Consider the following 16,735-nt stretch of genomic DNA (forward strand, 5'->3'; position numbering starts at 1 on the left):
CCAAGGTGGCACCTTAGGAGTGGAGGTGACCCAGAGTGGATGGCTGTCCCAGAGACTGTGTCCTCCTTGGAAATCACCCCGCCAACACTTCCACAGGTACCTGGCTGAGGTGCAAATGGGATTCCTTCGTGGAAGAAGGTTATGTTCTTCTAGCACTTTACTAACACTCAAGCAGAGACACAGCCCGCACAATAAAAAGATACGTAGCTCACAAGGAAACAAACCACTGTAGCTGAAAACCAGCGCACACAGAGAAATAGCTGCAGTCAGCGTGCCTCCCCCACAGGCATTTCCAGATACCAACTTTAACCCAACTAAGAGCTTATGTTCAGTGAGACAAGAGGAGGAATCGGGAGTTGGAGACATGGAAACTATGCAAAAGGAACAAATGGCAATGTCAGAATTAAAAACAAAAAGCACATTTAAAACTCGGTGGGTTGGATTAAGGGCAGATAAATCATTGAAGATAAAATTAGTGGACTAGAAGATGCAGCAGGGAAAAAATCCAGACTAAAGCCCCAAGAGACAGCAGCATTGCAAACACAGGAGGTGAAGTGGAAACCAGAAAGGAGACAGCCCAACATTCGAGGGCTTATATTTCAAGGAGTGGGGGGAAAATTAATTGTGTCAGAAACAAGATTTAAAGAGAGAATAGCTGAGCATTTCCCCAAATTATTAAAACACATCAAGAAAATTAAAGAAGTCCTGTGAATCTAAGAAAAAATATGCTTAGGAACCCAAATGTCCCGCATGTGATAATGTCACTTCTGGTCATCACCATGGCCATGGAGCAAAAATAAGATAAAGGAGTTACTTTTGAAAAAACAATAGGGAAATATTAGTGTTTATAGCCTTCCTATAGAAACTTTTATTTCTACCTGTTTCCTCCTCAATGTGAAGCTGAGATCTGACTATTCACAATCATAATAATATTTGTAATAAATCCTTCTGGGTATTTAGAGCAATTTGAGGAAAATAGTGGAAGAAAGGAAGACAGGAAGTACAGGAAGACAGGAAGTACAGGAAGTACAGGAAGACAGGAAGTACACAAAGACAGGAAGTAAGGAAGACAGGAAGTACTGCCACAACTCACCACTCACCGCTCACTCTTGGCATTATTGTAGGTAGTTTCTTTACACTGGCAGATGCAGGTCTTCTCCTCCAGAACCCTGGGTACCTCCTTCCGTCCTGTGGCCCCTGGGCAGGACTTGACTGTGTCATGCACCATCTCGCCTCCTGGGGACACTCTGAGCTTAGTGCCAGTGGCTTTTTTCTGTGACTGACAGGCCTGTAAGCATCTTGGGGCCAGTTAGGAGTCTCCATCCTGAAACACTTGTCTTTGGGTTTCGTTTTCTTTTTTACTTTGTCCTAAAATTAGCAAGGGGAGTAATGTTTCAAAGGCTGCTTGATTTTATTATCCTCCCTGGGACAACTCAAAGCTCTGCTCAGGGATCCTGTGATGTGTAATCTAGAACAACTTCTGCCACAGGACAGGGTAACCAAAGAGGATTTTGTTCTTGGTCATTTCACATCAAATTGAGGTTGAGCTGCTGGTCACTGGGGACAGTGTCTCCATGTGGGCATCAGCAAGTTCCCAGCAAAATTGACCACTGGAGTGGGTGAGTCCAGGGCCTGCCACTCAAGCCACATGGGAAAATAAAAGTGTCACTGAAGGGAAGCCAGGGTCTGAGTACAGACTTTGGAGTCGATCACAGGAGCCCACATTGATTCAAGTTGAAATGCCTTTATGCCTCGGTTTTCTTACCTGTAAAATTGGCTCTGTTCATAGTGCCAACCTCATGGGGCTCTGGGGTAAATGAGCTACAATGTACAAAGGACCAGGACTTTCACTGCCCCAGGAAGCCCCATGGCCAGAGTGGCAGACGACTATTATTTCCTGCTGGTATTTTGTGTCTTTTACCCTCTGTCAGACTCCCAGGAATGCATGCAGACTGCAGGTAGCTTTCCCAAAGTGATTAACTGTGAGAAAGGACTTCCTGTCTTTATTCTAAGAGCAGGGAGTCCTCTGTGGTGTAGGGAAGTATTTCATTATTTCTGCTAATTTGAAAATGAGCTTTCATTGCCCATTCTGATTTTTAAAATATCCCTGCCCTCTTTTCTGGAGAAAATCCATCACCTTACACCCGTAACACAATAACAAGTGCAGACTAGATGTAGCTGGCCTGGGCCACTGGATTAACTGAAGGATCACCAGGTGATTGGAGGATGTCGGGTAATGATTTGGAGTAGGACTTCTCATAATTAATAGTGATTAATGACAACCAAATAGTCCAATAAATCCCACTGGGGACATTGGGATAGAAAGAGTCATGGGCCTGGACAGCCCTCTTTGTAGGAACTTGGAAGCAGCACGATGAATATGTTATAGGCTTGGACAGTAAAGTATAGGGTTAAACCTTTTATTGTGTAGACAAATTGCCTAGGGTCATATATCAATGTCATTTGCTGGCTGGGTGACCTTGGGCAAGTTAATCTCACTGGGAAATGAGTCCCTCATGTATAAAATATGGTTCATAATTATAGTACTGAATTCATTTGGCCATTCAAATGTTGGCTGTTAATGTTATTTGGGAGGCTGTATCAGTCAGGGTCTTGGAGAAAATAAATACCACATTCAAAGGGAGTCATTGAAATAGTTCAAGAAGTATTTGCCTCGGTGTGGATGAGCAATGGGCCTCCAGTAGCTAAGCCTCACCAGAAGTCAGAGGGCACAGGAGCCCAGGGAGGCAGTGAAGAGAGGTCACCTCCTGAGTATGGAGTAGGGGAGGCTGGGGGAGTGGAGGTGGGGAGAGCAATGATCAGATCCAGGGGACAGTCAGCTTTAAGTTCAGCCCTCAGACCCACAATCAATACAAAGGAATAGAAAGAGCTTTGCCAAACAGTGGCATATGGCTTTTCTAAGAACTGCTCAGTGGACAAGCGCAATGTGTACCTTTGGTCCCCGTTTTACAGGTGGCCAGATTCCTGGAGTATAGCTAAAATAGAACATGGCCACGATGCCATGAAGACCAACCTGAACAACAGCAGGACAGTCGTTATTAGCATTTCTTCAGTGCTTTATGACTTACAAATTGCTGTTGTATAGCGAATCACAACAGAACCTCATGCTAATAATTATTCATTTATAAAAAATGGGAGCATGGGGATTTACTTGGCCAGGGTCAAGATGATTATGCAATTTAAAAAAAATGAGGTGCAATTCCCATAACCTAAAATTAACCATTTTGAAGTGAAAAATCCAGTGGTATTAAGGACACCCCCAATGTTGTGCAAACACCACTTCTAGCTAGTCCTGAAATATTTTTATCCTCCAAAAGCAAGTGCTGTACCCATTTTGCAGTTGGTCCCCCTTCATCCCCAGCCCCCTCAAACCCCTCTGCTCTGTCTCTGTAGGTCCACCCAATCTGGATGTCTCCTCTTCATGTGGTCATGTGGATGTGACCTTTTGTGACTGGCTCCTTTCACTGAGCATCATGTTTTACGTATCAGGGTTTCATTCCCTTCTGTGGCTGAATGATATTCCAGGGTCTACCCTACCATGTGTCCCTGATGCATCCGTCGGTGGAAGGTTAGGGTGGTTTCTCTCTGTGGGCCATTGAGAATTATGTTACCATGAATCCATCGTGCTGTTTTAACCTATGGCCTATTTTGAAAATTCTGGAGACAATCAGACAACCTGGCCTTTGAGTACAAGAGGAAGATCTTACTCATTGTCTCCTCTCCTCCTCCCATGAGCAATGTGCTTGGAGGGCCAGGGTGGGGACAGCCCCTGTCCTAGTCCCTGGAGACACAGCAGGGAAGAAACAAATCCCATCCCCCATGCACTGTCCCTAGTCGGTGGTGAACAGGGAAAACCCACAAGGGCACATCAGGTGGGGTAGTGTTGGGCGGGCAGTGGACAGCCCCCATGATATAAAGGGTGGCCAGGAGGTACTGAGAAGGCACAGGAAAGGGGGTGTCTCTGCAGAGCTATGGAACTGAGGGAGCCTTTCAAAGGAAGAGTGTTTCAGGCTGAACCATACCCAGGCTCAAGACCCAGCACCACCAGCTTTGAGCCTCTCTGAGCTTCAGATTTTGTACATTGAGATCAAATATCATGTGTCTCACAGGGTTCTGTAAGGACCGAACATTAACTGTAACTGTCGAAGCAATAATCTTGGCATATCTTTACCTACTTAACTAATGAGGCTTTATTAATATTATCTTTGCTTAGTTTCTAGAACTATTTGTCCCCTGCACATTCTTAAAGTACAGTGAGTGACCCCAGGCTTAATGTCTGAAGGCTTGGTACTCTAGGATAACATGAGATATTGCCATGGGTGTCACCCTTCCAGACAGACCATTTGTTCCCAGAACATATAATGAGATGGAAATTTGTTAAGTAATTAACCAATTTGAATACCTGGTTGAAATGAAATCTCTGGCCAGAAAATTCTAGAAGTGGTTATGGGGCGGGGGGGGGGGGAAGCAAGCATAATTTAATCACTAATTTTCACAATCTCCAAGTGCATGTCTTCCTCACAATTTTCTTTAGTGTGGAATCAATCAAATCAAAGAGTGGTGAGAAGAAACCTCTGCTGCCCATCAACCTCAATCAATCTCCTGTTTTCATGTGCTTCCTCTCCCCAAAAATAAGAACAAACAATCTTTCTCTGTGCCCATCTATCTTGTTGTATATTGGGTTTTGATACTATAAATCACTTCCAATTTTGAGAAAATGGTTCCACAGTTTGTATATCACTTGCCATCCTAAAAATTGAGGACCCATTATTTTCTATTTAAGAGTTTCAGAATTTATTAATGGCAGGGGACCATCATCTTTTAATAGAATACCATCATCACTTAAATACAGCCTTTGGTTTTCAGAATTGGAATGAAAATGATCCCATTCTTCATAGCTTCTCCCCTTTATAAAAAGCTGTAGATTGGTGGCAAAATTACATATTACCCTATAATTGTTATTCAGATAAGATAGATTGGAGGAATCATCAGCCAAAACAGAAACTGGGTGACTCATTTTCTGTTTCCAAATCCACAAACCACTTTGGGATGAATTAACCCAAGTCCATAAGTTATGTAGTCAGTGATTTAGTTATTGACTAAGCCTCTGAATGAAAAGAACACCAACCCTCCAACTTATTTAGGTTAAGTAACAGGATACACTTGAGATCCCTAAATGCTTGCTTGGACCAAAAGAGCTCAGGGGATTTAGCTTTAAGGGTAAATCCTTTTCTTTCTTCTGTACTAACATTGAGTATCATTTAAGATATTCTTAACAATGAATTGAGGACAAATGAAAATAAGAGCACAAATTGCAGAGATGCATGGCAGGAGAATAAGACGGGGTGGCCGAAGCCCTTGCACTCTGGATAGTTTTTATACTCAGATGCACCATCTTTCAATCCATTACCAATTAAGCTTGAGCATTCTCGCCAAAGACCCCATGCCTGAACACATCTGGCCACCAAGCAGCACCGACATTTCTCTCACAAATTACTTTCATGAGGCGTGGATGGTGTTCCTTTCAGCAAATAGCTGTTGAAAACCCACGTGGGCCAGGAACTATCAAGAATGTTAAATTTGAGATGTGAAGATGAACTCCTCACAGAGAGCGCCCTCGGAAGCACAAAGTAAAAGTTAAGCCAAGAAAATCTGAGTTAGAGCTAAAGATGATGCCAGTTAAGCCAGGGATGGTGAGGACCTTCTGAATTGGACAGATCTGGCCTTGAGTCTCACTCAGATCAGCTGCTCAGGGGCAGGGAGGCTCAGTTCCTTCCTCCACAGGGGGCCTGGAGCTCTCCCTCTGTGCAATTGTCCACCTCTCCTTCTGGTTCTCAGCTTGGTTTCATGTGTTTGGAAAGCGACATCCTCAGAGGCCCTCACACTTTCACTTTACGACCCCCATCCCATGTTCCTGCCTCCCTGGCGCCTTGAGAAGGCTCCGAACTTCTCTCTGCTTCTTGGCGTTGGGCTTCACCCCTGTGCAGTTGAAGCACCTGGCGAGGCTTTGAGAACGAAATTGGAGTGTAGCATTCACTCTCCGCACCTCCTTTCCCTTCTGGATCGTGGCCCCCGAGTCCTGGATTTTCTTGGCAGCTGCGAATCCAATTTTTGCCTTTCCATCCATGTGAGATTGTTGAAAGCTCTGCTGGATGCTTCGGGTATTTAATTCAAAATACTCTTGAAACACATGCCTCACAAAACCAAAGCCAATTTGTCAGGTGCTTCTCCAGGCTGGGACACCAGGAGAATAAGTACGATCACCAGTTCAGGTAATCTGAAGTAGCATCAGCATTGCGTAGAGATCCTTGCACTTATTGAACTATTTTCGTCCACATGGCGGCCACTGTTTTCTTTCACTCTTGAACCTTCTTTCCAGATTCTGCCTTAAAGGGAGAAGCTGGGATGTGGGTGTCTGGATCATGGGAAGCTGGCTTCCCAAGTCAGGTAGACATTTATCTAGGGGGTGGCTGGGAATTCTCCATTCGGTACCCTGAATGCTGAGATGGATGTGAACAAAGAAGCTCGGAATGTTCACCCTGCAAAAAATTAGGGGGTGTGAATAAAAGATGAATGTAGGAAAGAACCTAGTCCAATTATCGCCTATTGTGTGATGTTGAGTCATTCCAAATTACCCACGAGCTGCTCTCTGCTTCTGAATTATGATTTCCCGGCACACACATGCTTCTCTCTGCAACCCAGGCAGCTTGCATCCAGTTTTCAGGGCAGCACTTGGCTTTGGTTGGTCTGACCACTTCCCAAGTGCCCATGCGGAATAGGAACCCTCTAAGAGGGGCATTTGCAGGACCAGGGCTACCTGCCATTGGGTTTCCTCCACATCACTTTTTGTTCTGGGCTGTTTGGGGAATACAGTTGTTTCCTTATACAATTTTTCTGGGTGTGAGGATGTGATAATCAGGCACGAAACCTCACAGTTTGGAGAAAGGACTCAAACAAACTTTCTCCAGCAGGAATGTCTTGCTTTACAAGCCACCATAACTCTGGGTCCCTCATCCCTCCTCTTCCCTCGGTTTGCAGAAGTTTGATGCTTACACCTAACTGCCATTTCAGTCTCCAATAGCTGGTCTTTTGCTGTCCAAACTAGTTATGGAAGTCACTGGAATAGCTGGACATCACGGAAGTGGCCAGCCATGGGCAAAGATGAGTGAGGACGAAGGTCTGGAGGAGAAGCGGCCACTTGCAGGTGAGCAGGTGGCTGAGTACCTGAGGGTGACATTGTCTACATTCAGCTCTCGCCTGTCAGTGAGGAGGCAATGGGGGGCTGTGCACCACTCGCCCTGGGGTCTGTCCTTGAGACCCCAGATAGTGTTACCTCTACAGAATTGCTGAGTTGTTTAATGAGAGGGTTTGCACATGCAAAGCTCAGGGTTGGGCACACCCCATACTGGCCTTTCTCTTAGTGAGGTGCAAGCTAGGGGCACCCCTGGGTTTGCAATTCTTTCTCCCTCTGCTTGGAAAGCTCCTCCTTCAGGCCCCACACAGCTCTCTCCAGGGGTCATTTCTCAACAGCGCTGTGGGCCTGCTGGCTTTGTTGACAGGATCTTTTGCTTGTCTTCTGTCCCTGGAATGCACCTGCCTGAGGTTGGGGCATCTGCAGGGCTGCTGCTTTAGGGGCTTCTCAAGGTACTTTGGGAATGAGTGAGCAAATGAAGGTGAGCTCATGTTCATGGGCATGGGGAGCAGGCGGCAGGTGGTGAGGGTTCCAGGAAGCAGGAAGAGGAGGAAATGTATCCTAGACCGTTTAAAGAGCCAGCCTTTCTCCCCCATGCATCTCTGGGACAGACATCTTCCAGTCTGCACCTTTTATCTTTTCGGCATTTGGGTTAGTATCCACCCCTAGCTCTAGTCCATGGGCCATTGTGACATCTGAGGGCTTTCGAAAAATTAATAAACCTTCCTGTCTAGAGTAGTTTCAGGTTCACAGAGAAACTGAGAGCCCACATGTGCCCCTGTGTGCCACCTGAGCTGTGACCAACAGCAGCGTTTGCTGCCCTGGAAAACCTGCATGAGATGTCCTTGTCACCACATCCCATGGTCTCGTGGGGGTAGTTAATCACTTGAATTCCCTCTGCCTGAAATCAGGGCCTGGGAGGAGCATCAGGAGAGGAGGCTTGGGACGAGACTCCTCGTTCATGTGCCTAGTTTAATGAAGACTTAGGGAAGGACTGACAGACACCAAGGAGTGGTGTCTGCATTCCCAATTCCAGACCTTGGAATTCAGATGCATTTCGCGTAGCGAGTTACTCGTGTGGAAGAGCCTCGCTGATGCCCAGAGAAAGAAAAGAAAGTGCCAGAAACAGGAGGTGAGTCTCAAGGCTGAATGTGTCCTCATCTTGCTTTTCAATTCCATATGCTGGAGGACCCTCAACTTCAAAAACCCTGAGCACTTTCAGCTTTCTTAAGCTACTTGATCTCACCTGATAATGAACTCATTCATCAAAGCCAAAGCAGTTTTAGAATCATTTGTATTTACCCACATTGAGATGCATTCCTCAGGCTGTCAGAGCTTCAGGGAACCTGCCCGGCTCGCAGCCGGAGCACAGGAAGCAGCTCGGGCTGGGATGGCAGCAATTTCCAAACTGTCCACGTGGAAGAAATGACAGCAAATGGGACCATTTTCTTTTAAGTTTTCACAGCCAACCTGACTGGCATGACACAAACACTCAGCACAGCAGTTAGTTGAATTGGTTAATTGCATTTTGTGAAATCGTCTCCATAGTCTTTCAGAAGAACAGAGACTACATTGAAATAATCCCTGTTTCTGTTTGCAAGAGCTTTTATTAATTAAAAAAGTCTGATAGGTCATCAGTTTTCCTTCCTCCCTCTCTCCCTCCCTCCCTTCCTTCCTTCCTCCCTTCCTCCCTTCTTCTCTTTCTTTACTTGCAGTACCAGGCATTGATCTCAGGGCTTTGCACAGGCTAGACAATCACTGTACATGGAGATACACTCCTAGCCCTTCAATTTTGGGGGAAATAATAATATCTAAAGAAACATGGAGCTTGCTGACATGACTTCGGCAGCTCCCTGTCATCCAGGAGAATCCAGAAATCCCATTCTCAGAGGCTCTGGTGACACATTCCCAGCAGCATGCACAAGGAGCAACTGCAGTCCTGTCTTCCCTGCTGTTGGGACACAAGGCCATTTCAAGAAGTGCCACTCCTCCAGAAACTAATGACAGGGTCTCATAGGGCAGAAGGGATCATGGCCACCAGCTGCAGGGGAGAATGAGACCATAGGCAACAAGACTCCCCACCTCCTGAGCTGGGCCTATGGATGCTGCACAGAAAATATGGGTGTGTGGAGCTAATAGAGAAGTAGGGGTAGCAGTGGAAGGCAGTTAGAGTGTGATTGATGTCCACAGTGCTCTAAAGCTTTTGTGAAAGAAGAGGAAATTCACTTTATCTGGGCACCATCAATGGGCAGGTGACCTGCAGAGTGCATTTCACAACTTCTTGTGGGAGTTGTGGGTGTATGCTTTGTATTAGTTTCCGAATGCTGCTGTAACAAATCACCACTAGTGTGGTGACTGAAAACCATGTAACTTTATCACTGAAGTCAGAAGTCTGGCATGGGTCTCTGGGCTAAAATTGAGGTGTCTGCAAGGCTGTGTCCCTTTCTGGCCTCCTGGGAGAGCCCACTCCTGCCTGCCTTCCTGGCCCCAGCCCCTTCCATCTGCAGAGCCCGCTCCAGCCGCAGCCTTCTCTGGCTCTCCCTCTTCTGTCTGCTTCTTATCAGGACCCTTCCAGGTAAGTTGGGACCACTGGAATAATCCAGAACAACCCCGGGTAACCTCCCAGCTCCAGGTCAGCTGGTCAGCACCTTCAGCCATTCTCCAACCTGGGTGCCCTTTGCTGGATAAGGAGAAGGGAGCATGATCACAGTTTCTGGGACTAGGCGCGGGCATCTTTGGGGACCTGGGGCACTGGGGTGCATGGAGAGAGAGAGGGGAAGAATGGTTTTCCCAGATGTTGTCCTGTAGAATGAGATTGCTCTCTGCAGGACAAACAGGGAACTAAATTGAGTGGCTGAAAGCTGTCGGGGCACATGATGTGTGGAGCTATTTTTGATGTGAGAAACCCAAACTCAACTAGATCAGTTCATTTATTTCCCAAATACTAGTGCTGAGGATGTATTCTCTGCTAGTATCCTGCTATAGGAAAATTAAATTAACATTACAAATAAATCAGGGGCAGTGATTTGCGTTACAAAGAGCTTCACCTGGGGACTTCAATGAATTCAGCTGACTTAATTGCATATAAATCAGCCTGGGGCCAATTGTTCCTTGGTCCTGGCTCTGTGCTGGGGACTAAGTCATAAGGATGTGCAAAACCTGGCTTGGCTGCTTATTTTATTAGATTGCCACTTCCTCCAAATCATGAAGGAGAAAATAAACCATCTCATCTGTGGTAAGTACCACTGGGGAGCCATACAATTCCCCCATAGTAAAAGATGTAAGAATGTGTCCCTGTCCCCAGATCAGGGAGGCCTCTGTGGGCATGTGCCCACTGAGAAGTCCAGGGAAGAAGTAGTAAAGTTAAGGAAGTGCAGAGGGGACAACAGTGTCCAGACAGAGGGCCCACATTTGCAAAGGCCCTGTGGCTGAAAGACCACAGGGGATACCAAGAATGGAAAGAAGGTGTATGTCACTGGGGCCACAGAGCAAGCTGGAGCAGGGGAACTGAGAACCAGAAGTCCAGACTCTGCATGGTTTACATTGCTGTCATTAAAAGAGCAAATGCGAGATGGTGAAGCTGCTCAGGTGTGTAGAGAATGTGATCTGATTTGCAGCTAAAAATCACTTGAGTTTGATTATGGAAGCCGATTAGAAGGGGATTCCATGCAGTGACCAGTGGAGTGCAGGCAGAGTCAGCCATGGGGCAGGAGAAGTCTTAGCAGAAGTTGGCAGCAGAAGAGGGCTGTGCTGAGCTATGGCCCCTGCCAGGCCACGCCCCGTGTGATCCAGACATTGTTGGTGATGTGCCTGTAATGTTCGTTTGATAGAATGCAGAGTCAATAATGGGCTTGGAAAATCAATGGGCACAAGCCAGGCATGCAAGTCTGAAAACCAGGCACATGTAAAATTCTGGAGTCAAGATGGGAAATGACCATGCCTGCCTTGTCCAGACAGGGGAGGGGACTGTGGCCCTGTGTCACAGACCAAAGGAGAAGAAGGGCCTGCTTCCATTGACACCCTGAAGTCCTGTGGTCCTTGAATTCACAGATACTCTGATTTTTTTTTTCAAGAGATGCCAGAAATCTAGGATTTGGAGCTCTCCCTAGTTTTTCAGGTTGGCAACTCCTTAGACAGGGTTTAATAGCGTGTACAGGTCAGCTCAAGGCTGGAAGAACCAAAGGGCTCAGAACCAGACCTCAGGGACCAACAGAGTCTATAGAAGGCAGGTGAAAGCCCCCAGACTTGCTTCACTGGGGACTTCAGTGAATCCCTGCAGAGGGGTCTCGGGGCCGCTCCTGGGCCTGGTGCGGGCAGTGGCTGTTGACATCTTCAGCAATCCTCCTCGCTGCAGCCACAGGGACCAGATCTTGTAGCTTCAGACCAGGCCTTCACATCTGAGCTGGAGGCATGGAAGAATGAACTTGGCTAATTGATCCTAAGCCACAGCCGCCAAGCCTCCTGGCGTATTAGTGGCTTTATCAGTCTAAGACAGATGACTGTCTTCCCACCCTTCACTAATGTCTCTGCTGTGGGAGGAATTTAAACCTCAGCTTTGAATTACAAATTTAGAAGGGAAACCAATGGTGGAGAGAGTAAGTAGAAACCTTTCTACTGAGAAAGGCTGCAGGCAGGAGCCATTAGTGATGGATAGGCCCAGCTCCCATTAAGCTAATGGGTGTCAGAGATGTAAACAGAGCTTGGTGTCTGTGCTCGGAGGCGAGGCTAAGAGATTGGATCACTCTAAGGCTCTACTTATGAGCGGACTTGTGATCCTAAATAGACTCAGAAAGTCTGCTTGGCAATTTTAATGGAAAGAAAAATTAAGCTCCATGTGCAGATACATGGTCTTTAGTCAGCAGGAAGGAAGGGTGTTTTCTTGACCTCCAGGTGGGATTCAGGTTTGCCAGGTGAACATGCACCTGTTGGGAGAAACAGCAAGCCCAGCTCCACTGCATGGGGGTGGAGCCAGAGCATAGGGGCTGTTCAGTGGATGAAACCCTGGACCAACATCTGTAAGAGGCATGTCCATCACTGCAATGGACCTCACTGTTCCAAGTGGGCAATCTGCCTTATCTTCATAGGCAATGGAATTCTTGATTTGGAGGGGACACATTGGTGGCCATGCTGAGGACAAGCAGAACGGTGTCCTCCCTGTGAGTGTCACAGAGGCAGGTGTTGGCTCTGTGCATCAGGAACAGAAATGAGCACTTGGAGAAGCTCAAGACTCCGAGGGGCAGTGGGTGAACAGGGGAGTCATGTGTTGTCTACACAGGCCATCAGGGCTGAACCCTGGGTAGGTTTCCAAGAAGAAATAAGATTTTTAAACTCAGTCCCTAAGAACCAGAGAGTAATGAGAGATATCAAGGAAGAAGAGGATAGGATGTGAGTGGGAATTAAATAAAAAACAGAAAAAGTGTTAGAATCCCATTTTCCAATTTATCTTTTTTTCTGAGAATCCAATCTAACAGCTGGAATGAGGGCCAGATTGAAGCCTAAGAGAAAAGATAAGATAAAGGATTAGATGTTATCCATGGCTCTGAAAAAGAACTCTGCAGCACATGATGCGATTTTGTCTGGCTCTTCCCCACCCTTTTACTTAAAGGTCTTCCTCCCCTCCTGATCTTCCTCCAGGAGACACGAGATCAGGGAACCAGGTTTGACTCCTGGCTGTGCGGCCAGCAAGCTGGGGCGACCAGGGAGCCTCTCGGATGCTTTGCTGTAAATGAGAAGCTCACCAATTCTCCCATGATTGAATAATTTAGAATAAAGCAATACAATCCCAGCTCAAATCTTTCTCAGCAATAAGGAACTTTCCCTGGTCCAGTAACAGGAAGTCAGCCTGCAGCAGGAGGCAGCCTGATGGATTCTGAAGCTCAGTGGTGTCCTCGAGGGCCACACTTCCCCTTCTCAGTTCCATTATCTTGGGCATTTCCTTTATCCTCAGTCACATAGCGGGGCCGAAGCAGAGTCCAGCATTACAACCAGACACAAGCCCCCGAGGAACAAGGGACACCATTCATTTCTGGGACCTTCTATGGAATTAATTTTTTTTTTCCACTGAGTTCTTCCCAGAAGAACTTCCTTCTCTTTGGCAAACAAAGTTACCTATCCATGAACCCTCAATGCCAATGAGAAGTGATTACCATCACACCAATTAGCCCTGTTCTGATGAGGACGGGCTCACCCCGCCTCTCACGGTCTGTGTAAGAGAAGTAGGTATCTCAGCAGGATTTGAATTCTACTTGGAGCAAAGGCCAGAAGAGTTTGCAGGGCAGGTAATCGACAATGGCCATTAAGAAGTTCTCACTCATGGTTGTCACTGTCAATTTCTCTGCACCTGGGTGCAAGGGTGACTGTTGCAAGTTTGGGAACCTTTCCTCAGACACATGGTTAATCCTAAGAGACCCTGCAGTCTCCTGGGCCAGTTCAGTCTATGTTTGGTTTTATTGCACCTGTCGTGATTCAGCAATCCTAAGGAGAGCTCAAATGTAGGGAGACTTAGCATTGGAGCCAAAGAAGACCTAGGAGAAGGCTTTCTTTGCATTCTGCTCTACAGAGGTGCAAGCGGCGGAGGAGAGAGTGGGCTAGGTGTGAGGTCAGTGCTTTTGTAAAAAAACTTTAATCCAAATTCTTCATCAGTTGCTGAGAATTCCCCCAGGAGTGTGGCTGAGAAGCAGTTCAGGATGGTCCCTCTTCTAATGTTTGCGACCTGGCTTCACAGTCAGGGCTGAAGGCTGCTGTGAAGGGCATCCTATCTGGGTGCTCAGTCTCTGGACTTGTCATTGCTTTGGAAGGAAATGATGAGTCAGAACAAGGGCAAAATTCTGGACCCTGACTCTGTTTGCAACCCAGGTGGAGTAAGATGGGTGATGTTTTCCTTCCCTCCTGGACCAACCTAAAAACCACATAAAACATATGAAATGATGGTCTTCCTGCTATTGGAGGTCAGGCAGCAAAGAATAGTGGTCTACGAAGAGATGAAGAGCAGATGAGACAGACCTGGGCTCCCTCCAGCTCCTGGCTTTCAGAAGGATTCCAGACCTCAGCTCAGAGAGGGGAGCCAGGTGGAGTCTTGGGCTTAGAGATTTGCAGAGAAGGGACCCAGCAGGGAGAGAAACCATCAGAGGACTCTGGGCATCTGCAGAGAATACACAAAGAGGTCCCTGCTGAGGGCTGGTGGGCTCCTGTGGGGGGAAGGGGCACCTCCCCTCTCGTTTTATGAGGCCAGTGTCCATCTGATGCCAGAAGATTCCAAGGACAGAGCACTGCAGAACAAATGTGCCTTGTAGACACAAAATTACAGACAGATGCAAATATATATAAAAATTCAACATCTATTCTTTTAAAAATTTCAGAAAACTAAGAACTTCCTCAGTGGGATGCACGGTAAGTGTGCCTGTCCCCAGATGATACCAGGCACAATGGGACAAAGCCAAGTGCTTTCCCACCAGGACCAAGGACAAAGCAAGGCTGTTCAGTTTCATAACTCCTCTTCCATTTGGAGGTTTTAGCCAGTATAATAAAGAGAATAAATAAAAGAATTCCAGATTGGAAATCATCTTTATTTTCAGGTATGATTCTTCACGTAGAAAGTTATAGGAAATCTAAAACAGTCACGGAACCAATAAGTGAGTTGAACAAGATTGCTGTGTATACGGTGGGCACACACAGGCCTCCGTCTGTCTAGACAGTGTCCTTCCTGCAGCTCCTTAATGCTTATGTGAATCTTCCAAGTTGAGAAAAATTCTGAATGTAAAGACTAGGACAAAAACAGGTGTCTCCTTCTCCTTCAGCTGAACAGGAACTTGAGATAATGGTTCTTCCTGAACAAGGTCCTATGTGCAAACTTAAAATGAAGTTTTCTTTTCATGGAAACAAAAAAGTCATGTACCTTGTCACCAGGTTTAGGGGTTCTGTGTTTGGGATTGGGGTCCCCGATGGTGGCTATAGCATGCTTGGTGCCTGGGAAAGTTTCTGTACAAAGGCACAGGATGCCCGGTTGCTATGGTGATGCCCTCCATGCTAGAGTCTTATCAGCCTCGACCTTAATGGTAGACACATAACCCCTGGGCATAAAGGAACTTGCTTGCTTGATAACTACCACATTTCCCCATACTCTGGAGCTCCTGGAGCTGCCCACCTAACAGGAACTTCAAACAATGGACCTTCTTGAGAACTGGACAAAGCTCCTGATATTGCATATTGTAATTGTGAAATGTAACTGCAGAATAAGCAAACTTCCTGATGCACTAACACTAATGTGGTTATGGTACTAATGACCTAATGGAATGTATTTTATAAATAAACGTGACCCTTGGACAAAGAGCCATTCTGCACCTTGTCTGTCTCTCTGTCTACTTATTATTATTTTTCTTTACACCAGAGGTATGGCTGCAGTAACCCCAGGAAGCACCCCCCAGCAGGCACTGCTCCCAACAAGCTGAGCCTGCTTCCATGGGTCTCCTCCACTGAGCCCCAGGAGGAGCAGAGAGGCGACGGCCCCTGTGTTCCTTCTAGGCCTTTGCAGAGGCTGGGATGGAGAAGAACACAGTCAAGTTTCTCCTGTGCACATGGAGGAAACAAGAGGCATCTAGAAAGGAAGAGCTAGTAACTACTTAACCTACTGGCACAGTTATTCGTGGTGACATTAATTCATTGCTATTGAGAGTTTCCCTGCAATTTTAGTCAATTTAAGAATGGAGAATAACGCCAGGAGCAATCATCTGGAATGTGTTTGGAGACAGATGACACAAGATGGATCAAAAGTGCATGCGAGATGCCAGGCAGTGGCAAGGGTCACCCCATGGAGGAGACGGTCCCACCCGGAGTCATCGAGTTCACAAGCAGAAGGTTAATTACCACATTTATTAACCTCTTATGGGGATCTGAGGCTAAGAGGAAAGATTTGTCAAAGTCACTCATTTGGGAATCACAAGGCTGAAATGGGAACAGAGATTAGCCTGACAGCCAGGTTCAAGGTCTTCCCCCCTCAGGGTGATGGGCGCCCTGCCTAGGTCTCTTCTCTCTCTCTGTTCGTCACTTTGAATAAGGAGTGTCACTTGCTTCTTCAGGCCTTCTGGGGTGGTCCTTGGGGTGGCAGCTCTTCAACAATCTTCTAGATGAGACCTGTCCACGCTCTGCAATGTGACAATGTGGCCTGTCTGCGCCCCCCCACACCAAAATTCATTACTATTATCAACTTGGATCATATCTCTAAATATCCTCATTTTTTTAAAGAAACATATTACACCAGGCACTTTCTAATGAAATCTCTGAGAATAATTAAGAATTGTCAAATGAAAGTGGAAATTTTATTTGTGCATCTTCATCTTCTCAACACTTTTTTGCTGTCACGTCATGCTGTCCTTGTGACCTCATTTCCTCTGGTCCAGGGAGACCGAGCCCTACAGATGTGGGTCCTCCATGTCACTCTGGGAATCCAGCCTGGAGCAGGGCTGTGTGCTGTGAAGAGGACCAGTAATGACACCGAGGACAGTGGCAATGGCATTGACTGAGCAT

Source organism: Urocitellus parryii, chromosome 3 (assembly GCF_045843805.1).
Source record: "Urocitellus parryii isolate mUroPar1 chromosome 3, mUroPar1.hap1, whole genome shotgun sequence".
Taxonomy (NCBI): Eukaryota; Metazoa; Chordata; class Mammalia; order Rodentia; family Sciuridae; genus Urocitellus; species Urocitellus parryii.